The sequence below is a fragment of the Staurois parvus genome, unplaced genomic scaffold (genome assembly GCF_062004578.1).
Source record: "Staurois parvus isolate SC_StPar_1 unplaced genomic scaffold, SC_StPar_1.0 ptg000686l, whole genome shotgun sequence".
Classification (NCBI taxonomy): domain Eukaryota; kingdom Metazoa; phylum Chordata; class Amphibia; order Anura; family Ranidae; genus Staurois; species Staurois parvus.
In genome coordinates, this window is record NW_028318482.1 from 2,579,081 (window position 1) to 2,603,212 (window position 24,132).

General features: G+C 40.8%; 1 long non-coding RNA gene across 1 annotated transcript; it reads right to left on the bottom strand.

The window, feature by feature from the left end:
- Window positions 1-11,635: 11,635 nt before the first annotated feature.
- LOC149447451 (uncharacterized) lies at window positions 11,636-22,125 on the bottom strand. The gene is made up of 2 exons (XR_016305878.1): window positions 22,072-22,125; window positions 11,636-12,208 (listed from the first exon to the last, which is right to left on the bottom strand). It is a non-coding gene; the product is annotated as an uncharacterized LOC149447451 (long non-coding RNA).
- Window positions 22,126-24,132: the final 2,007 nt, after the last annotated feature.

Sequence of the window (24,132 nt, forward strand, 5' to 3'; positions counted from 1 at the left end):
AAGCAAAAAGGTTTTGCCTCTACACACATGGAGGATTATCTGAGTTCACGTCAGCCAAAATAATAAAGCTACAAAGATGATTTCCCCTAGATGTTAACCCATTGCTAGCTTGTGTCACTAGTACATTGTACAGTAATAGCACTAATCACTGTATTAGTGTCACTATTGATGTCAGTGTAAGTTAGTGAGTTAGTGTACTTCTGAGCCAGCGTTAGCTAGTGCCACACTATCACAGTCCCACTATAAGTTGCTGATTCCCACCATTACCAGTATAGCATCACAGCTGCTTAATTTACTGTTTATATTGCATAGTTTGTAGACACTATAACTTTTGAACAAATTAATTAATATACACCTATTTAGATTTTTTTTGCTTTTACCAAAGAGGTGTAGCAGAATATATTTTGGCCTAAATTTATGCATAAAATAGATTTTCTTGATTTTTTTTTTTTGGATATGTTTTATAACCAAAATTAAGAAAATATTGTTTTTTCCAAACCTTTGTCTTTTTTAATGAATCTAATAAAAAAACAGTGGTGATCAAATACCACCAAAAGCAAGACCTATTTGTGTGAAAAAAGTATATAAATTTCATTTGAGTACAGATTTGCATGACTGAGCAATTGCCAGTTAAAGTAGCGCAGTGCTGAATAGCAAAACATGCTCTGGTCATGAAGGTGTTAAAACCTTCCAGAGCTCAAGTGGTTAAAACATATTTTTCCAGATTACTAATCAAACAGTTAAAGTGTAATGCTTTACACATCCACGTACAGTATGAAATTAATAATCTAGTCCTAGAAATATACTGAGTAATTTTTCCATTATTGTATATTTGACTATGATTCTATTGTACTGCTGCATATATATCAGCAAGTGGATACTTAAACATTAGCAACTACTTCTTGTAACATGGTGTCAAGCACTGCAGAAAAGAGTAATATATTTTGAAAAATTGAGTCATTTTGTGTGTGAAAATTATAGTGACACATAGTGAAAGTGCTGAGCATTACAGCCAATAGTCCCATCATCCCATTATCCCAATATGCAGTTTAGCACATCCCGCTAAACCCTCATATTCTGCAATAAACCAGACTGAATGTTACATACTGTAGTTACATAGTTAGTCTGGCTGAAAAAAGACAAAAGTCCATCTAGTTCAATCATTAAAAAAAAAAAGTTATAATCCTACACGCACAGTTGATCCAGAGGAAGGCAAAAAAATCCCAGCAAACCATGATCCAATTTGCTACTGCAGGGGAAAAATGCCTTCCTGATCTCCCAAGAGGCAATCAGATATTCCCTGGATCAACTTTACCTATAAATGTTAGTATCCAGTTATATTATGTATTTAGGAAAGAATCCAGGCCTTTTTTAAAGCAATCCACTGAGCTGACCAGAACCAACTCTTGAGGGAGTCTATTCCACATTTTCATAGCTCTTACTGTGAAAAGTAGCTGAGCTTCTCCATGCCTCTTATCAGTTTGATTGCCCTTCTCTGCACTTTCTCCAATTCCCCAATGTTCTTTTTGTGAATTGGTGCTCAAAACTGAACTGCATATTCCAGATGAGGTCTAACTAATGATTTGTACCGGGGTAAAATGATATCTCTCTCTCTGGAGTCTATACCTCTTTTAATACAAGAGAGGATTTGCCAGCACCTGTGGTAGTGAGCGCTTGTAGATAGGCAACTTGGGGTTCCCCAGGATGCAGAGTCTAAGCCCCAGCCTGCTTTTTCACCAGAGCCCCTGATGGTGGGCATGGACTTGCAGCAAGCTGGGACCAGGTCACGGCCCCTGGGTACGCCCAGCTGAGGATGAGGAGACCACTCGCAGGAGCAGAATACAAAGGGAGGAAACAAACGGAAATCTGATAGACTAGCCAAGGTCAGGATGGGTGGAAAACAAGCACAGTCAGAGAATGAAGCCGGAGTTGGTACATGAGTAGTCAATGCAGGATACAAGAGATAGCAACACACAGGAGCTCAGACAACTAGGAAGTTGCTGAGGCAAAGTGGCCTAGACTGAGCATGTCTTATATAGGCAGGCAAACAAGGAGTCGGGCCAGGGTGTGATGTAAGGGAAGGAAATAAAACACAGAGAACAGCAGATGACGCCAATAGATGAGCACAGACAAACACACATGTGAAAGGGATCAGGAACAGCACTGCAGCAAGGAGGTAAGAATATACAAACAAGAAACTGCAAGCTAACTTGTGACAGGATTTTGCTCGCGTTAGAAACCACAGCTTGGCATTGCATTCCATTATTAAGCTTGTGATCTACCAGAACTCCCAGATCCTTCTCCCCCATTAATTCCCCCAATTGTATCCCCCTAATATGTATGATGCATGCATATTCTTAGCTCCCAAGTGCATAACCTTACATTTATCAACATTAAACCTCATTTGCCACATAGTTGCTCAATTAAACAGTACATTGAGGCTGGCTTGTAAGTTGGAGACATCCTGTAAGGACGTTATTCCACTGCACAGCTTTGTGTCATCTGCAAAGACTGAAATGGTATTCTTAATCCCAGACCCTATATCGTTTGTACATACTGTATATTAAAAAGTAAGGGCCCCAACACAGAACCTTGGGTGAAACCATAGGGTGGGTGAAACCATTAGGAAAAACAGATGAAAATGTAGGAACATACAGAAAACACAATTAATAGTTCAGTGTAACCATGATAATCTGTCCATAATTACCATGAAGAACAATAATTATCCAACTCGTAAAAAAGGGATGGATGGGCATCTAATTCCCCTTCCGTCTGTCAGATTGGGTTGGATGGAAATGGACAGGTGTTCTGTTTTCACCGGACCGTCCATTGAAGAGAGTGAGCTGCTCTGTGTCCACTCTGCAGCAGTGGAGCGGACACAGACCTGTCATCTGCTTGCTCAATGGCTCCACCTGTTTTCCATCTGCAGTCAAGCTGGTTCAAAACCAGACAGGCACATGACATGGCCCCCCCCCCAATGGACCCCTCCAGGGGCCTAGCGGGGATTAGTGGGGAAAGCGGCATGAAAGTCCCGAATGAGGGCCAGGGCATGTAAATCTTTAGCAGGAACCCAGGAACGGTCAGTTACAGGATATTCTTTCCATTCTTTGAACAAGATATTATATTCCATGGCCCTGCCTTCTATAATCCTGAATCTTAGATACTTCATACTTGTGCCGCCCATCAATGAGAACAGAAGGAGGTGGCTGTTGTGCTCTGGAATAACGACTGAAGATTGCCTTTTTAAGAAGGAAAAATATGGAAAACTGGATGTACACAAAGAGGAGGTGTAAGGTAATTCCTGTACGTCGACTGGCGCATAGATATGCGCATGTGCACAACATCGAACATAGAAATAAGGTGAATTGCTACTAAATTGAACATAGGCTTGTGCATGTGCACAAGTATGGGGTGCACACAGTTTCTGGCACCAGATGTGCTATTTAGGGGTTGCATTCTTTGTCAGTGCTGACTGGTCTTCAGCTGTTTCCTCGTGTCCTGCTTGTATCCAGTGTGCTGACCCCGGCTACTTCCCTGACTATGCTTCTGGCTCCAGTTCAGCTTTACAGTCATGCAGAGTGCTTGCCCTGGCTGTCTATGATATCAGCTTCAGTTGTCACGGTGTGTTCCATGCTCACGCTTGTTAGAAGTTCCAGCAAGCCATGCACCCAGATCTTGCAGTTCCAGTGGAGTGATCCTTTACTTTGGCTGGTCATTCCTGCATCTCCTCTGTTCCTGACCGGATGCCCTACCTGACCTACAGAGTTTACACCTCCAGCCACAAGTTCTGCAATCAACATCTGCAGACACTTGTATTCCTCCAGTCCCTCAGCACCATCTGTTCCACCATCAGTGGAGCCTGGGCTGGAGATACAAGAGAGGCTGACTTCATCAATGCAGACTTTTACCAGGTACGTGACAGTAGGGGCAATTTCAGGCAATAGAAGACTGGTCAAACTTGTGGAACAACCTGGTAGGGACAGATAAACCGATGGCCCAACTTGGTAGAAGGTTGCTTTAGTCTTACATACTTAGCGTATAGCCAAACATTGTCCCCCACTGCACACAGAGATATATGATTCCTTCACCTACCAGAGAAAAGCTTGTATTTGCCAACTGCCCTTTGTAAAAGTGAACAGATTTTTTTCTAGTGCAGCAATATATTTTTTCGCTCATTGATCTGCTGCTGGTACACCAGAGGAAGGTTGCAGTAAAAGGAAAGTCCGTAAGTGGTATCCTAGAGCTGCATAAATAGGTGTGGTTTGAAGGGCACTGTGCCAATGGGAGTTGATGGCTAATTCAGCCAAAGGCAGATAGTCCGACCAGTTAGAATGTAGTGAATTAATGTAGGTCTTGATCTGATTCATGTGTTCTGTTTGTCCATCAGTTTGTGGGTGGTGTGAGGCAGCAAGAGACAATGTTACCCCAAGTTTTTACACAACGCTCTCCAGAACCGAGAAATGAACTGAGAATCCTGGTCAGACATGATTCTGGTAGGATTCCCATGATGTTTTACAAAATGAGTCATTTTAGAAAAGCGGTCCACTATGAACCATACAACAGCTATTCCAGCAGATTTGGGTAGGTCCATGATCAAAGACCATGGTCAAATGGGTCCAAGGCTGTCAAGCTGTGGTGAGTGGTTGTAGCAGGCTGGTGGGTAGTGTGCGTGGAGTCTTATTAGCAGCATAGGTTGGACAGGTGGCTACATAATTGAAAACATCCTTTTTATACCTGGCCACCAAACATGATGCTCCAAAGTCTTTAGAGTAATTGTGACTCTCAGATGGATAGACAATACTCCATCATGAGCCCAAATAAGTACTCCCTTCCTGAGACTAGTTGCTACAAACAGATGGCCAGATGATACTTTCAGACCTCAGGGAAAACTATTTTGGGCTTCCTGCAATAGTTGTAAAAGGATAGTAGAGACTTGTGCCATGATCTTATGTGGCGGAATTATGCATTGTTCAGTGGGTTGGACTACTTAAGTAGTTTCAAACTGTCTGGAAAGGGCCTCAGCTTTCTTGTGTCCTTGAACATATGAGAGGCTGAAATTGAAATGGAAAAAGAAAAGAACCCATCGTGCTTGACGTGAATTCAAAAGTTTAGCTGAATAGAGATACAACAGGTTTTTTTTATGTCTGTCAGTATGGTAAAAGGTTTTTTAGTCCCTTCCAGAAGATGCCTCCATTAGGACAATGCAAGCTTAATTGGTAGTAATTCTCGGTTTCCGACATCATAGTTGACTTCAGCAGGAGAACATTTTTTAGAGGAAAATGCTACTGGATGAATTCTTACAGTTTTGGGTTGCCTTTGAGACAGCACTGCACCAGCCCCTACTTCAGAAGCATTAACCTTAACACTGGAGGACTGGGATTGAGTGTTTGAAGAATTGGATCCTTGCTAAATATTTCCATTAATTGCTGGAAAGCTCAAGCTGCTTTGGAGGGCCATACTTTACAATTTATCCCCTTAATAGTCATAGCAGTAACAGGTGTGGCAATAGTGGTGAAACATCTGCAATATTTGGCAAAGCCCAGAAGACCAGAAGCCCTCTCAAGGTGTTGACCACTGCAGGACAGCATCACGCTTTTGCGGGTCAATTTGGAAACCTTCAGGGCTTATATTATAATCAAGAAAGGGTATGCGGCTTTGATGGAAACTACATTTTTCACTCTTTGCATAGAGGTGATTCTCACGTCGTAACCACTGTTGTACTTGTTTCACATGTGAAATGTGTTCCAGGTGAGTCTTGGAAAAGATTAAAATGTCCTCCAGATGGATTATTACAAACTTGTTTCTGAATTCGTGGAACACCTAATCCATGAAATGCTGGAAGACAGCAGGGGCGTTGCAGATGCCAAAAGGCATAACTAGGTATTCATAATGTCTGTTGCAATTGTTGACTGCTGTCCTTTACTCATCACCTTCTCTTACACGAATCAGGTTATAGGTCCTTCTCAGGTCCAGCTTAGTGAAAATGAAGGCTCCTTTAAGAGCATCAAATAATTCTGGGATTAGGGGCAAAGGATAAGGATTTATAGTAATCTGGTTTAAACTTCAGTTTTCTATACATGGACAGAGACCCTCAGCTTTTTTTTTCAACAAAGAAGAATCCTGCCTCCACTGGAGAGGAAGAATGGAGAAAAACTCTCCCCCAAGTTGTCCTGACTATATTCTTCTACAGACTTTTGTTTTGGCAAGGACAATGGATATGTCTTCCCCTTCCTTCAGGAGAGGTGCTCCAGGGATCAGATTAATTGCACAATCAAAAGAACGATGTTGGGGTTGAATCTCTGCTCTTTTCTTGTAAAACACATCTTGAAAGTCATGATATTCCTAATACAAGGTCTGAGGTATAGTCACAGAGGCCAATAGGGGACAAAGTATACAGTTCTGTTCACAATGCGACCTATAGGAAGTTAATTCCTCAATCAAAAGAAGGGTTGTGTAGTTGCAACCATAGAAACCCAGGATTACAGGCAGAAATGGAGAGTCAATCAGAGAAAGGATAATTTTCTCCTTGCGGATGTGCCAACCTGGAAGGTGACTGTAGTGGTCTTGTATTCTACTATGACTTTTCCTAATGGTTGTCCATTCAGAGTGGTGATGGTCAAAGCTCTTGATTTGCAAATAAGAACCAAAGTATATACTGCAGAGACTTAAACCCTCTGGGGGCAGAATGGACAAAGCTACAGCACAGAACTGAAAGGGTCCCAGGTTCAAAGCCAGGTAGGTACATGACACCTGTTAATGGTAAGATCGGCCCTGGAAAAGGTTCATTGATGATTGTCTCCTCATATGGGGTGGGACTGAAACTTTGCTGCAAGAATATATTAAACAGCTAGATAACTTAGAATTCATTATTACATATAGCCAAAGCCATATTAATTTTTTGGATCTTATTATCAAAGTCGGTAAAGGTAGGGTGGAGACTGCTGGCTACCAGACAAACTGGCTGGAAAGGTTTTATTCCCATTAACAGTTGTCAGCACTGTCCATGGATTGAGGCAATACCAAAAGGACAGTTCCTAAGATATATGAGGAACTGTTCAAAAAATACAACTTTTATGCAGCAGTCAGAAGGTTTGAAACAGGGATTTCTGGAGAAAAACTACAACCCTGAGGTGATAGGAAAAAAATATATGGAGGCGCTAAAGGTTGATAGGATAACTCTTCTAGTAGAGAGAGAAGAGGAGGACAGGGAGGAAGAGGGCCCCCAGCTGAGTGCTCCCTTATTGTGAAAATAAGGAAATGATTGTTATGACAATTACAAAATATTGGCTTGTGTAAAAAAAGGACCCCGTATTCAAGATAGTGTTACCCCCAGAACCCAAAGTGGTTTTAACCTGGACATTAACATTGAGAGACATATTGGTGAAAGGTTTCATTAGAAAACAAAAAGCTCCAGTTAAGAACTTCTCTAACAGGGAAAAAGGGCTTTAGACATTGCAGAAGGTGCTATGCTTGTAAACATTCAAAAGAGAGCAGAAGGATTATAAAGGCTTTTAGTTCTGGGCCCACAGAAAAAGCAGTATGAGGTAAGGGATTTTTCTCACCTTTGACAGCACACACGTCATCTATTTACTTGAATGTGGCTGTGGGATAGAATATGTGGGACACACTAAACACACATTAGCAAAGAGAGACAAAGAACATATTATAAATATTTTGAGTTACAAAAAGAGTTTGAAGGGGTTAATAATATGTGGCAACATGGTAAGGGGTTTACGAAAAGGAAATGAATGGTGTAAATATTGGAGTGGTTATGGTGCTCCCACTTCCCTGATGGAGAAGGACCATATAGCCTTTGAAACGCATTGGATTTCTGGTGGAAGGAAAGGAGCAAGTAGCACCTCTACTTGACATTCTTTCCAGTTGCCGGCCATGAACAGGAATTATCAGTGGAGTTGTATCTCTTTAAATTCTTGTGACAGAAGATTTTTGCAAGTAGGATTTTTTATTTAATAATAAAGTCTTATTTTACTACACAAGGAGGAACACTCTGTTCTTTATATTTTGCGAGGATGGTGGGAACCCCAGCCTGAGGGCAGATGGGCTGTGCAGTAGGTTCAGATGAAGGAAATCTGTGTGTGAGTCTTGACCTGTGGGCAGAAGCTACATAAGAAGGAGAAAGTACTGGAGTAAGAGATGAGGGACAGAGCTTCATTTCCACTATCGCTATAGACCATGCTGGGATCTTGTTTGTGAAAGACCTGTGGCTGTTTTGTACCTTGCAACAATATTCTCAGTGTGTGATACACATATTTCTACAAGGGCTGATCTGTGAGGTGGACAATGAAAAAACTTTCCCTGTTGCAAGTGAGGAAAACATTTATCCATGCAACAGGATTACTGGTTTGATTTAGGGGAAGTTTCACCTTTATAAGTTTTTATACCCCTTTTGTGTACTGTCAGTGTTATTTTATCCTAGTATAGAGCCAAATCCGTTTGTACTGCAATCAAGACATTGTAAAATAAATTTTTTTTAGCAGGATTACTATTTAGTTTCTCCTTAGAAATTTTTTTAGAAAGTTTATTAACCCTTTTTTTGGACTGTCAGTGTTATTTTCCTCTGCTGTATTGTCATTAATTTATATTAGGTTGTTGTGAAGAGGAGCTTGGTATATTTATTTCCCTTTTAATTTTTTTTCTTCATTTTTTTCTTATTTTGTTAAAACCAAAAAAAAAAAAAGTTTTAGTAATCCCTCACCATCTTCATGTCATGTGCTTCAGAAAGCTCTTTAAGCCTAAACTGGAAGGGAACAAACCGCTTTCATGGGGTTAAATTTGGTGGAGCACTAGACTGAGCCTTTAAAATAGAGTCCAAAAGATCAGGGGAAAGGGCCCCTATCACTTGTGCTAGACTTAAGATATTGTGAATCTTAGAGGAAGTTTCCAATTGGGGTTCAAAGCTGTGGCATCTGTCTTGGCATTCTTAGAACCAGGACCCAAATGTTCCTGAACATAGGTTTCCATGGCCTAATATTCAGGTAGTGACAGAGGGTCTATCGGCAGTTTACATTTTGGGGATGGATAACTGGCAAGCAGATTATCTCGCTTGCAGAGTCTAGATCAGAGGGAGTCATTGCATCTTGAAGTGTTTCTCTAGATTTGTCAGTTTTGGGGCACCCCAGTGATTGATCTCTTTGCATCCAGGCTCAATAAAAAGGTTCCTAGGTTTCTGGCCAGATCAAAGGACCCCTGGGCAGATGCGTTGGATGCTCTAGTACTCAAAAGTAGGAAGTGAGGGCATTCTGTTTATCCTTGTGACTCTGGGCTGGCCATGCAGGGCTTGGTTTGCAGACTTTGGTGGGTTGCAGACACTCCATGGCACCTTCCTCTCTGCTAGTATCTTTTATCCAAAGGTCCATTCTTCCACCCAACTTTACAGTCACTTTAACAGATTAAACCCAAGAGCTGAAGGATAAAGGCTTATCTCCAGCAGTCATTTCCATGATACTTACAGCACAGAAGTCCACGTCTCGCTCCATCAATTACAGCACCTGGAAGGCCTATTTTTCTTACCTTGAGCCTTTGGGGGTTCAGCCCAAGCAAATTCTCACTTGTCCGTATCCTGGTCCTTCTTCAAAGGGTTGTGGATTGACATTTGGCCCTCAGTACTGTGAAGGGCCAGGTTTTGGCCTTGGCCATTCTTTTGCAACATCCCTAACTTTCTTCTCCCTAGCTTGTACCTTTTATCCAGGGAGTCACACAGATAGTCTCTCCTTCTAGGCCCCCTTTGCCATCATGGGATCCAAATCTTATCTTGTTAGCCCTTTAAAATCCTCCCTATGAAAACATCCAAGATACTCCCCTCTTGACTTTATCACAAAAGGTGGCTTTTGTCACTTCTTGTCACTGTTTGTTGGGTGTCTGAATGTGTGGCTCTTTCATATTAGCAGTCTTTTTTCATTATGTACAAGGACTAGGTGGTACTTTTTTCCTAGGCTGACTTTTTTGCTGAAAGTGGTGTTGACTTTTCATCTCAACAAAGATATCTTCTCATCCTTGTGTCTACACCCCTCTCATCTAAGAAGGTGGTGCTTCATTGCCTGGATGTAGTTAAGGCCATTATAGTCTACCTTTCAGCTACAGCCCCAATTTGGACATCTGATTCCCTATTCATCATTCTGTAGTGTCCTAGACAAGGTCATGCAACTTTGTCTTCTACTGTTTCTAGATGGAGTCACCAAGTTGTTATCCAGCACTATGCCCTGTTGGGCCAAGAAGCTGTATTCACAGTTACTCCACATTCTACCAGGGTACTTAGCGTGTCCTGGGTGTTTCATCATTCTGTTTCTGTTTTTCAGGTTTGCAAATAAGTCTGTTCACCCTTTTACCAAGCCCTACAAATTTGACATGGCTGTCTCATCAGATGCCAGCTTTGGTTGGAAACTTTTGCAGGCGACAGTTTAAGTTCTGCCAGGGTGTGGTTTCCTCTTTTGTTTTTTTCAGTTTATGGGTCCACACTTCTTTCTGGCACTGCTTTGGGACATCCCATCTTTGAAGAAAAGCTATGAATTTCAATTAATGGAATAGAAAATTAGACTTTTGCACTAACCATAAAATCCCTTTCTCTGAGTTCATTGAAGAACATAGTGCCCACCAATCTCCTTTTTGGATGTCTCGGTATTCTTGTCCTACTACTGCCGGTTATGAACTAAACTCAGTGTTGTAGCTGGGGGGGGGGGGGGGGGGTTGGCCAACACCAAAGGGTCCCCCCTTAGGCGTGTTTTTAATTTGGTTGCATCTAGCATCCTGCTCTTGAATGTGGTGACTTCAGCCCATCTTTTATGAAGAAAAGCTGTGTCATTCAAAGAACTCAAGAGAAAAGGATTTTACGGTGAGTACAAAAAATGTTTTCTCTTTGAATGTATATACTGTACCAGATATTTCATAGAGGGTTCTGGGTGGGCATCTGTTGGTGTTGAAGAAATACTTTTATAAACTAAAATAAAAAATAATTAAAGTCTATAAAATTTGGCAGAAGTGCTGAGGTGGTGTCAAAGTGCGGAGCTCATACCCTTAAATTCAATTGGTGCTGTAGAAGTCTAGCAGTATATTAAACCCTGTTCCCATTCTTCTTCGACTTGAAACTAAATGTTCTAGGTAATACTAGGCTTTAATGTGATTGTAAACCCATTTTTTTTTAAATGACAAACATGTCATATTTACCTGCCCAGATCCTTCTATTCACAGGTCCCCTGCCGGCACTCTTGGGTCCCCTCCCACCACCACCACCACCACTGAGTGCCCCTACAGCAAGCAGCTTGCTATAAGGGCACTTGCTCAGGCTCATTCCCAAATGGCACTCTGTGTGCTGCCCCCTTGCTCCCTCCTCACTGGATGTCTCTGAGCCTATAGGGAGGGAGAGAGAGTGGAGAGAGCCGCTGCTCTCATGCCCAGTGTTGGATTGATATCAGGTGGTTTTGTACCTTCAATGTAGAGAATGCATTAGGGTAAAAAACCTTCAAAACCACTTTAAAAAAGCACATATAATATTTATGTTTTAGAAATGATTGAGCTTCTTAGTTATTATAATCCATAACTTTGACACACATTGTCAGATATTTATTTTATCATAAATATTTTTGCTATATGCCTTTTACTTACTGCAAGGACAACAAACTTAACATTTCAGATAATACATTTTATTTTCTGGCAGATAATAATACATTTTACCTTTGTTTACTTATTATGCTGTTTAAGTAACTGCAGAAGATAATGCATATGCACTGGTTTAGCAGTATAGAAAATGCCAACCACCTTGATCCTCTTGGGGTTCCAAACACAGTCTTCCTCCAAACCACTGGGAACTATGCCAGAATGTGGTGGTACCCATGCTGTATTATAAGCAAAATAATGCCATGTCTTCTTCAGATGGCAATGGCTTAAATCAATCTTTTTTACCCTACCTACTTTCACTACAAGCGTCAAAACAACCTGATCTGTTTTATCCTTTAGGGGATACCGAAGGGCTTTATGTTCATCTTTACTAACATAGACTCCTTTTCCTAGCATGCCTCCAGATGATTGATGAAATCCATGCCTGATGATGTCCACAGCTGCAGAAAAATTGGTGCCATGATACATAACAAAAGTCTTCCCCATAGATTATGAGCCTTTAGTCTTTCTGCACAAACTTTGGAAATTTGTATTGATAAGATTCACTGTGTACATGCAGAGATTAGGGATAATGCCACTGAAAGAAACAAAAACTGGATTTTTATTATATTTCATTATTAATAGTTACGTAGATAATTCATGTGACATCTGGTTGTCTTCAGTAAAACTGTAAGGCCACTTTCACACGAACATTCTGATTGGGCCTATCTGTCCATTTTTCAGGCGGACCCGATCGGTACCTCCATTCTCCTCTATGGAGCCACAGGTATAAATGGAAATGTGCCTACATCCAATCCGATTCACTATAAACAGACAGATGGGGATCCATTCCACTTTCGTCCAGTGGATCGAATAAGACAGCAATTGAGCATAACAGGACAGGTAGTCCGTTTACATCTGACTGCCCATAGATAAGAGTGGGCTGTGTCTGCTCTGCATAAGCGAAGTGAACACAGTCCTGTCATCATCTGCTCAGTGGGGATAAGCAGACAGCTTCCTAGCTAGGCGAGCAGATCACAGGCGGATTCCATCCTCTGTGAAAAAGGCCTAAATCTGCTTACCAGTATGTTTTATAAAGGTTCTGTAATATTTATTTATTTCAGGTACTTGTATAGCACCATCAATTTACGCAGCACTTTGCATACATATATTGTACATTCACATCAGTCCCTAACCCTTAAGGGGCGTACAATCTAAGGTCCCTAACTTACATTCATTCATACACATACTAGGGCCAATTTATACAGGATCCAATTAACCTACCAGCATGTCTTTGGAGTGTGGAAGGAAACTGGAGTACCCAGAGGAAACCCTCGCAGGCACAGGGAGAACATGCAAACTCCAGGCAGGTGGTGCCATGGTTGGGATTCGAACCAATGACACTAGTACTGCCAGGTGGAAGTGCTAGCCACTTAGCCACTGTGCTGCCCACTTAGCCACTGTGCTGCCCATATTACAACGTAAGAAATGACATTGAGGATCCAGATCAATTGTGCTTTCCTTTTTTTATACTTTTTCTTAACTTACCTTCTGTTGCTTTCTCATTTCTTTCGTTTGTGAAAAGAAGAAAATAGCATATACATATGGTACAAAGCCATGTTGTAATTTAAAGTGTCATTAAACACAAAAAGCAAAATCACCAGGTCTTTAGTACCTAATAATATATAATTTAATAAAAGTTCATCATTGGCTACAAAAATATTATTTTAAATGATACTTTTAAATTAAAAATACACTTGTTAACCACTTGCCCTCCCGGAGATTTATCCCCCTTCCTGACAAGGCCATTCTTTGCAATACGGCGCTGCGTTACTTTGACTGACAATTATGCAGTCATGCAATGCTGCACTCAAATAAAATTGATGTCTTTTTTTGCTACTAATAGAGTTTTTTCTTTTGGTGGTATTTGATCACCTCTGCCATTTTTACTTTTTGAGCTATAAACAAAAAAAGGCTGATGATTTCGAAAAAAACATTTTTTTTATTTTCTGCTATAAAACATCCAATAAAATGTATAGCGGGACTGTGATATTGCGGCAGACATTTTTACACTAACTGAAACTTTGTGGGAACCAGTGACACTAATACAGTGATTAGTGCTAAAAATATATACTGATCACTGTACTTTGACACTGGTTGGTAAGGGGTTAATACCTAGGGTGAGCAAAGGGTTAAGTGCATGCCTAGCTATGTGCTTGGTGTACACTAGGTGGTGCTTTTACTAAGGGAAGTGATAGATCGTGTTCTGAGCTCTGCAGAGAGACAGGATTCATGACTCCCTTTTGTCACAACGGAGCTATGGCTGTGCAAACATAGCCATAGCCCTGTTCTTCCTCTCTGACCAACGATCGGCAGGGCTTGTAGATCGTTTTCTGCTGCGACAGTTCGCAGCAGAAGATTGCCTCTGGTGGTGCATGTGCACCCCTGTGTGGCAGGAAAATGCAAAATCATGTATATTTACGTGATTTTGCACAGGAATACCATCATATAGCAGTAAAACTGCTATAGAGCAGATTGAAAGTGGCTAATTAATTTGCGGTCTAGCCACTTGCTGTTTAATAAATGTATTAAGTAAGAGTTGAATCCTTTAGCAGAGGTATTCCTACCACTGTTAAATGTGACAGTGCCAGCTCAGGGATGCTGGTTGTAAAGAAGCCGGCACCTGCTGGTGTCCTAACAATCAGTGACTCATCCCTGCCCTGCTCTTTCAGCTGTCAGTCTGGGATTGACAGGCTGACAGGGAAATGTAAACAAAGGAGCAGGGAGAGTGTTGGAAAAAATGGTCCATAGCAGGTCATTCAGGTCTGTTATGAAATTCAAGGTGGTGTCGGAATGGTTCTGGGCTCACAGAATTAAACAGAAAGGTCTGAACTTATCATCTTGGGCATGCTGGAAGCCATTTTGTTCTGTATATTCTATTTTCATGGTTTCTGAACACAGATTCTAAGTACATTCCAAATTCGTTACAGCTTATGTTTCCAGGTTATAAATTATATTATTATTTGACAGGAGTATTTTAATAAAAAATGTCAATTGTCAAATTTTTTATTAGTATTACATGAAGTAAATACTTGCTTACTTAAGTAACTCAGGTTTTGTATTACTATATTCAATTTCCACATACATATATTTTGTACCTATACGTTGTTGGTGCTTACCAACATAGGGGGGCGCTGCACGCACCCCTCTCCCCCATGTCCGCTGTGTCCACCGGATATGAGAGTCCCAGTAATCGGGACTTGGTGATCATGTGATCACTGTTCGATCACGTGATCACAATGACAACAAAGCCTTTATGAATCAACCTGATTCGTAAAAGCTTTGCTTTTGTTCCTGGAGAACTGTGATTGGTCCACAGCTCTCACATGGCACATGGGGCCAATCACAGCACCCTGTACCATGTGACCAACTGGAGCCAATCACAGATCACTGTACTTTGAACTGTCATGAACTTAACACATTCATGACAATTCAAAGCAAGCTTTGCATTGTAGAGCAGTAACCTTCATTGCTCCTGCAATGCAAAGTGTAAGGAAAAACAGAAAATCCCTGATCACCCCCCCAGAGTAGTACAAAGTTACTATGGTAAGATTTCACTACTCTAATGAAAGTATTTTTTAAAAAATTGTAAAAAAATAAATAAATAATTGAGAGAAATATATATTTTTTGTAACTACTTGCCGCCCGCCCGCCAACAATGTGTAGGCGAGCTGCAGCTCTGGGCAAAGCGACGTAATCTTACATTGCTTTCTATTTTCAGGTGCCGTCCAGGGAAATAAGAGGGAACACCGCTCTGAGTAAAAGCACTGCATTTTACACACATTAGATTAGCACATTTAACTCTTTAATCTCCCCTATTAACCCTTTGATCACCCTGTCACCCAGCCAGTATATAGAATTTTTCACTGATCACTGTATTAATGCCACTAGCAGCATCAGCTAGCGTTAGATTGCCTGCACACTATCACACTCACGTTATAGGTTGATGATCACCACCATTATTAGTATAGTGTTTGTACAGATCAATATATTGATCATGAACAAAACTATACTAGTTCCTCCTTTGTATAGTGTTCTAAAAAATGCAGTGTTAGCAGGATCGGCTCCATTCGCTGCCAGCACTGGTGTTTAGCCACTCTGCTGTTTTTCATGGAAGATTTGTATGAATTGATTGTGGGCCAAAGCAATTTATACACACAACAATACATGGCTGCCCACCCAAATTCAGCTCTTGCTAGACAATTCGCATGGAGACCTATCACGACTTCCGAATTTAAAACTTTTTTTTAATCCTCAACATGGGCATTACAAAAATGTAATGAATTGCGGTCATATTGGTCCACAGACCCAATTCATCAAATATGCCCATGTTCTCTGCTGTTACATATATGCCTTACATTGTCCAGCAACGTACCAGTATGTCGCTGGACTTTGAGTGCTTATACCGGGATGTAGCTGCAGGCATCATCCTGGTATAATTTTTTTCAGCTGGCGGTCGGCTTTCATGTAAAAAATTTTTTAGCCACTAATTAGCCGCTGGATTACTTTTACAAGCATCGGACTCCCCCACCTCTCCTGCCACCTTTCAACGTTTTCTGGGGCTCTCCCATCCACTGGGGAGCTCACAAATGCAGCAAGCAGTTCCGCCTGACAATAGAGCTGATCAGAGACTGGAATGCCTCCAATTATCTCTATGGCCTAAGAGACCGGAAGCTATGAGCATTTCATAATTTCTGTTTTGCCAGATATAAACAGCGCCATTTTAAAATTGAGAAAGCATCTCATCACACCAATCTAATAGACCCCAGATTTCTCAGAAAAGAGTACCTTCCACTACCTATTGCTATCACAGCTGATATTTACATTCCCTGTGATAACAATAAAAGTGATAGGAAAAAATAAAAGGGACAGAGTAAAAATAATTAAAAAAGAAAAATAAGTATTTAAAAGAAAATGTACTCCCATCCCCATTGCACGCAAAGGCAAACGCAAGCGGCGGTCCTGTGGCGGTATGTAAACAGATTACAAAAGGCATGTGAGATATCACCACAAACATCAGATCAAGGGCAGTAATTCTAGCACTAGACTTCCTGTGTAAATCTAAAGTGGTGACCTGTAAATGCTTATAAAATGTTGCCTATGTATATTAAAAATGTGCGTAATTTGTCGCTGTTGCACGGGCGTGCGCATTTTTAAAGCATGTCATGTTTGGTATCCATTTACTCAGGGTAACATGCACAAATACTGTGGAACATAAAGAATTTCAGGACCCATCGTTTTATTCTCTAGGGCCTCTGCTTTAAAAAAAATATAATGTTTGGGGTTCACAGTAATTTTCGAGCAAAAAAACTATTTTTCAAGTAAACAAAAAGTATCAGAAAAGGCTTGTTCTTTGAGTGGTTAGAAGAGTGGGTGATGTGTGGCATAAGCTTCTAATGTTGGCCCTGAAATGCCAGGATAGTAGAAGCACCTCCCCCCAACCCCCCAAATGGCCCCTGTTTGGAAAGTAGACACTCCAAGGTATTTGCTAAGAAGCAAAGTGAATATTTAGCAGATCTCATTTGTTGCCACAAGTTTTTGGAAAACAAAGAAAGAAAACATAAATTTATTTTTTATTTTCCATTATTGTTTTCAAAATCCTGTGACAAAAATTATATCTGCAAAATACTCACCATGCCTCTTATCAAATTTCTTGGGATGTCTACTTTTCGAAAAAAAGGGTCATGGGGGGGGGGTGTTTGTATGATTTTAGGGCCTCCAAAACAGTGATAGGTAGTGGGAAAGTGATATGAGGAAATAAGGAAATATGCCCTTTGAAACCTGGAGGTGGTCATTGGATTTTGGGGACCTGTATGTAGCTAGGCTACCAAATGGTCTCTCACATGTGGTATGCCCATACTTGGGAGAAATAGTAGAATGTGTTTTCGGGGGTGTTATTCCACAAATACCTATGACATGCGTGAGCAATATATAATAAAGTTACAACTTTGTGTAAAAAAAAATTGTAATTTTCCAAAAATTTTGGCAAAAAATTAAAATGTTCCATGGGCTCAACATGCCTGTCAGCAAATTCCTTGGGGTGTCTAATTTCCAAAAGGGTACTTTGGGGGGGGGGAGGTATGTACTGCCCTGGCATTTTAGCACCTCAAAAAATGTGATAGGCAGTCAGAATGTAAAAGCTGCGTAAATTCCAATATACAGTTCATCCAGAAAGTATTCACAGCGCTTAACTTTCGCCACATTTTGTTATGTTACAGCCTTATTCCAAAGTGGATTAAATTCATTTTTTTCCTCAACATTCTACAAACAATACCCCATAATGACAACATTAAAGAATTTCATTTTGAAATCTTTGCAATTTATTAAAAATAAAAAATAAACATGTACATAAGTATTCACAGCCTTTGCTTAATACTTTGTTGAAGCACCTTTAGCACCAATTGCAGCCTCAAGTTGTTTTGAGTATGATGCTACAAACTTGGCACACCTATTTTTGGGTAATTTCTCCCATTCTTCTTTGCAGTACCTCTCAATCTCCATCAGGTTGGATGGGGAGCGTTGGTGCACAGCCATTTTCAGACCTCTCCAGAGATGTTCAATCGGGTTCAAACTGGGCTCTCGCTGTGCCACTCCAGGACATGCATAGAGTTGGCCTGTAGCCACCCCTTTGTTATGTGGGCTGTGTGCTTAGGGTCGTTGTCCTGTTGAAAGATGAACCGTCACTCCAGTCTAAGGTCCATAGTGGTCTAGAACAGGTTTTTATCAAGGATGTCTCTGTACATTACTGCATTCACATTTCCTTCAATCCTGACTAGTCTCCCAGTTCGTGCAGCTGAAAAACATCCCCACAGCATGATGCTGCCACCACCATGCTTTACTGTAGGGATGGTATTGGCTAGGTGGTGAGCGGTGCCTGGTTTCCTCCAGACATGCCACTTGGCATTCAGGCCAAAGAGTTCAATCTTTGTTTCATCAGACCAGAGAGTTTTGTTTCTCATGGTCTGAGAGTTCCTCAGGTGCCTTTTTGCAAACTCCAGGCGGGCTGCCATTTGCCTTTTACTGGGGAGTGGATTCTGTCTGGCCACTCTACCATACAGGCCTAATTGGTGGAGTGCTGCAGAGATGGTTGTTCTTCTGGAAGGTTCTCCTCTCTCCACAGAGAAACATTGGAGTTCTTTCGAAGTGACCATTGGGTGCTTGGTTACCTCCCTGGCTAAGGCCCTTCTCCCTTAATCACTCATTTTGCCTGGACGGCCATCTCTAGGAAGATTCCTGGTGGTTCCAAACTTCTTCCATTTATGGATGATGGAGGCCATTGTGCTCATTGGGACCTTCAATGCTGCAGAAATCTTTCTGTACCCTTCCCCAGATCTGTGCCTTGATACAATCCTGTCTCAAAGGTCTATGGACAATTCCTTGGACTTCATGGCTTGATTTGTGCTCTGACATGCACGGTTAACTGTGGGACCTTTATATAGATAGGTTTATGCCTTTCCTACTCATGTCCAATCAACTACATTTCCCACAGGTGGGCTCCAATCAAGCTGTGGAAACATCCCAAGGATGATCAGTGGGAGCAGGATGCACAAGAGCTCAATTTTGAATGTCATGGCAAAGGCTGTGAATATTTATGTACATGTGTTTTTTCTATTTTTAATAAATTGCAGAGATTTCAAAATGAACTTCTTTCACGTTGTCATTATGGGGTATTATTTGTAGAATGTTGAGGAAAAAAAATGAATTTAATCCATTTTGGAATAAGTCTGTAATATAACAAAATGTGGCAAAAGTTAAGTGCTGTGAATACTTTCTGGATAGCATAGTTTTTAGACGCTATAACTTTCACACAAACCAATTAATATGCATGTATTGGGATTTTTTTTTTACCAAAGACATGTAGCAGAATACATTTTGGCCTAAATTTTTTACTAAATTTGAGTTTACTGGATATTTTTTATAACCGAAAGTAAAAACAATATGCTTTTTTTTCAAACTTTTCAGTTTTTTTTTGTTTATATCACAAAAAATAAAAACCTATTGGTGATCAAATACCACACAAAGAAAGGTCTACTTGTGTGAAAAAAGGACAATTTCATTTGGGTACAGCTTGTTGAGTGCTGTTGAGCGCTCTGGTAGTTCATTGATTCTTCCTGTCAGAATGTATTGGAGATGCAGGCAGACAGATACATAAATAATCTGCAGGACAGTGCCAAGTTGCTAATTATGGGTGCAATGCTTTACAGGCTCCTAATAAGAAAATATAAAGGCATTTTTTTTGTACCTGCAAAATAATGTGCATTTATTAATTTTTTTTTGTAAAGGTGAACTTATCCTTTAAAGGGCAATGCTGGGAACTCTGATGTAAGTGGGGGCTCTAGACCCCCTTATATCACAGTTCCCCATTTACACCAGAGTCTGCAGTGTTCTTTCTTACATCACAGTTCCCTCCTTACATCAGAGTTCTCAGTGTTTCCCTTAAATTAGAGTCCCCAGAGTTCGCCCTTACATCAGAGTCTGCCCTTACAGTGTATTTGAACTCTGTGAAAAAAGGACAATTTCATTTGGGTACAGCTTGTTGAGTGCTGTTGAGCGCTCTGGTAGTTCATTGATTCTTCCTGTCAGAATGTATTGGAGATGCAGGCAGACAGATACATAAATAATCTGCAGGACAGTGCCAAGTTGCTAATTATGGGTGCAATGCTTTACAGGCTCCTAATAAGAAAATATAAAGGCATTTTTTTTGTACCTGCAAAATAATGTGCATTTATTAATTTTTTTTTGTAAAGGTGAACTTATCCTTTAAAGGGCAATGCTGGGAACTCTGATGTAAGTGGGGGCTCTAGACCCCCTTATATCACAGTTCCCCATTTACACCAGAGTCTGCAGTGTTCTTTCTTACATCACAGTTCCCTCCTTACATCAGAGTTCTCAGTGTTTCCCTTAAATTAGAGTCCCCAGAGTTCGCCCTTACATCAGAGTCTGCCCTTACAGTGTATTTGAACTCTGTGTGTTCAGATTTAGGGGATTTAGACATAAAGGGGAACCCTGCAGATTCTGATGTAAAGGGGAACCCTGCAGATTCAGATGTAAAGGGGAACTCTGCGGATTGAGATGTAAGGGGAAACTCTGTGGATTCAGATGTAAAGGGATCAATGGGAAGGGCCCCGGCTTAGATGAATGGTTTATTGCAACCAGGCCCTAAAGGTTCTAGTTACGCCTCTGGTTTAATTAAATGTACGTGACTCAAAAAGAATAAAAAAAGAACTCTATGATATGCAATAGAAGTATATGAAATAAGACATACATGCTTACATTTTAAGACTTAGCCCTTTCGCTGCCAAAACCATTTTTGCATTTTTTGCACATGTTTAAAAACCATTTTAGGCCTGAAGATTACACAAAACCCCCAACCATTATATATTTTCTGAAAGCAGACATCCTAGAGAATAAAATAGTGGTAATTCCAATTTTTTATGTCATACTACCTCTTATGGCATAAAAAATTTACTTTATATTAAAGGTTCACAAATTTCAGTAGAAAACACACTAAAGTAAATTTTAGGGCAAACAAACACAATAAATTACACAAATTTTTTGTAACATATAAAAGACGAGGTTTTGCTGAGTAAATAGGTGCCCAACATGTCAAACCTTAAATTTGTGATCGCCTATGAAATGGCGACAAACCTCAGTACCCTATATTTTCTATAGGCAGTGCTTCAAAAGCCTCTCTAGGTCATCAGTTTAGCATTTATGGAAGAAGTCTTGTGCTAGAATTCTTGCTCCCACTCCAACATGCGCGGTGATATGTAACATATCGTGTATCGTAATCACGTTTTCATGCACATGCACCCCTATGTGTGTGATTTAGTTTGTACGTGCGTATATGTAGGGGTGGAGGGGCCTCAAAATTATTTTGGGGGGGAATGTTATGTCCTGGGTTGTAACTTTATTTTTTTGAAATAAAAAAAATTACTTTAATTTTACATAACTTTTTTTTTCATCCCATACGTGATGATTTTTTAGGTGACAGGTTCTCTTTATTTAGACATGCGGGGTCTAAAAGCGGACGAACGTCTTTAGAATGTTTGTCCACTCTCCCCTCTCTTCCCCATATGACAGCACCCACCATGGTGCTCCCTGGGCCTGCAGATAAGCAATCGGAGCCCGGATGCATAGTGGGAGAGCGTGTGCGGGGGGGGGGCACTGGTGCCTGGAGTTTTGGAAGCGATCGGGAGGCTTCCACCTGACAGATGCAGCCACCGGATTGTGTATAAAACCCCCCCTGCTGTCAGGTCCATACAACGCACAGTCCTGACGGCAAAAGGGTTAAAGGGTAACTCCACTTTCATGGGAAAAAATAGCAAATAAAGAAAAGTTAATATAGTGTACACAATTGCAACACAAGTCATATTGTAATTAAATGTTATTAACAATTACCTTTCCTTTTTACTCTGCAGTGCTGTAATTTTCTGTCATATTTTTGGCATCACCTGCAAGAAAAATATCCTTTTTGGTGAGATACTTCAAAAGGAAAATCACGTCTAAAGGGATGCAGACCCAGCCAATTTCTTCATTAGAGCCCTGCAGGTGCAGCAGCTGATGGATAATTATGAAATCACTTCCATACAGATTCACTCTCCATATGGACACAGACAAACATACAGCTCTTTCTTTAGAATAACAAAAGGTAGAAATCCGCAACACACTTTGTTAAAATCCTTGCAATGTGCATAGATCACCCAGAGGGGAATGTTTTCTTTTCAACAAAAGTGGAGATACTTTTTAAAGTATTCTTGATTTTAGGTTGGCTGAAACTGTCACTGAGAAAGCATTATGTCTATTTTTAAGTTAGGCTGTGAAAATTCATGGAAACACTCTAAATATCTTGAGAAGTATCCTAAGTATCACAGACACAACATTGCCATGTAATGCCCCGTACACACTATAAGGAAATCGGACGAACGTATTCGTCTGACGAGCTATCGTGCAATTTTCTGACGGTGTGTACATCATTTTCAACAGCTGATTCCGATCTTACGAACGAAAATTAACGATGGTGCAAACATCAAACTTTTTGTCGTTCGGAACAGAACGAGCAATTTTTGTTTAATGTGTACTGTTTTTGTACGAGAAGAATTAGATACGAAAGACCTTGCATAATCGAAAGCTGCTTATGACCCAGAAGAACCTGAAGAAAATAATCACCAAAGAATATTCGTAAGCATTACAGCCATGACTGTCAGTAAACAGTTGTCTTCAACCCACCGCCAAAAAACAAACATTACATATGCCACTGCATCACAATGAATGTGTGTTTGCATGTTGTCAAAATAAAACCAGAATTCTAAAACCCATAATTGCAATTGCAGTATTTTCAGAACACTCGGATACGGTATCCATGACTATTTCAAAAATTTGTCACGAAAGATCCGTTGATGGGGGATAACAAATATGGCACCGAAAGGTGTGGCTACAGGGTCACACGTACATTACATCACTTCCACAGCTACGCTATGACGTTCGTACGCAATGCCTTTATCAAACAATATTTTTCTCATGCATAAAAGCACACCGCTTTCGACCAGCTGCGTGCAATCGATGATAATTGGACGATCGTTCGTCCGATTTTCTTATAGTGTGTACGGGGCATTAGAGTCTCTGTTGATGAAAGAAGTATTTTCTGCACAGGATGCATCTCAGTACACAGAACATGTTACTTGAGCTACTTACCAGGCAGCTGAACAATCTAGTGTATAAGGTGTATATTCCAAATATCTGCTTTTATAAGCTTGCTGATAAGGATTTATTTCTTCTATTTTCGTTTAGCACTGCCCACAATTCCCTGACTTCTGAGTCACGGCCTATAAAGTCACAGGGGAACGTGGCGTATATAGCAAGCAAGAAAAATGAACAATCTTTAAAATGAAAACTATCTAATTCCAAAGGGCTATAAAAGATTATTGCACTGTAAAAGGAAGTAAAGGTTTATTTTTTTTCAGAAAGGGCTGACAGGCCACTCCGAATGCCAGAGGAGACTGTAGGTATATCCCGCTATAGATGCCTCCACCAGCTTGTCAGCATTTTTTGTCTAAGCGTGTATACCGGCTTGCACATATACTTCTCAGTGTGGAGTCTCTAGAACTGCAATGTTAGTGCTCTTCTCTCCTACATGACATAACTCCTATGCATGCATACAGGGCCATGGATAAGGGGGTACCACCAGTCCTCTTGTATGGGGCCCAGGCCTGCATGGGGGCCCAGGCAGCTGGGTGAATCAGATGTGGGCAAGGAGGGTGATCAGCAATTACTGGAACCGAACCCCTGTATGGCTCTCTACAGCAGCTGAAAGCTGGCTTCTCTTCTCCCTCCTGCTGGCTTTCAGCTGCTGCAGAGAGAGTCATATTGGGGATCAGTTCCAGTAATAGCTCCCCCATCCCACACCCATCACCCTCCCTCTGCATCATATGTTTCCCCCTGCTGCCCAGGCCCCCCTGTGTG